Genomic DNA, 316 nt, shown 5'->3' with positions numbered 1-316 from the left:
ATACATTCCAGCAGCTTGCCTTTTTTGAGTTGGAGCTGGTCCTCTTGGGCTACTCCAAAGATGAGTATTCTTTGTAATTTTCTCCAATATCTCATAAGCTTCATCTTCATGCTTCATAATAAATTCCCCTCCTGTTTGAGCATCAATAATCCCTCTGATTGCAGGAGTGACATTTGTGTAAAAATTCTGATTTATCATCCATTTTGGAATGGCATGATGTGGGCATAATCTCTCTAATTCCTTCCATCTCATCCATGACTCATATAAAGTTTCATCTTCTCTTGGTCCAAAGTTTGTCATTTGATTCCTCAACTCT

The 316-nt window shown here is 37.7% G+C and overlaps 1 non-coding gene across 1 annotated transcript; it reads left to right on the top strand.

Annotated features, from left to right (window-relative positions):
- Positions 1–208: 208 nt before the first annotated feature.
- Positions 209–316, top strand: LOC131174259 (small nucleolar RNA R71). Its single transcript, XR_009144507.1, has one exon. It is a non-coding gene; the product is annotated as a small nucleolar RNA R71 (small nucleolar RNA).

The sequence above is a fragment of the Hevea brasiliensis genome, chromosome 15, assembly GCF_030052815.1.
Source record: "Hevea brasiliensis isolate MT/VB/25A 57/8 chromosome 15, ASM3005281v1, whole genome shotgun sequence".
Lineage (NCBI taxonomy): Eukaryota > Viridiplantae > Streptophyta > Magnoliopsida > Malpighiales > Euphorbiaceae > Hevea > Hevea brasiliensis.
The sequence above is the reverse complement of the archived record's forward strand: the minus strand, read 5'-3'. Positions and strand labels throughout refer to the sequence as shown.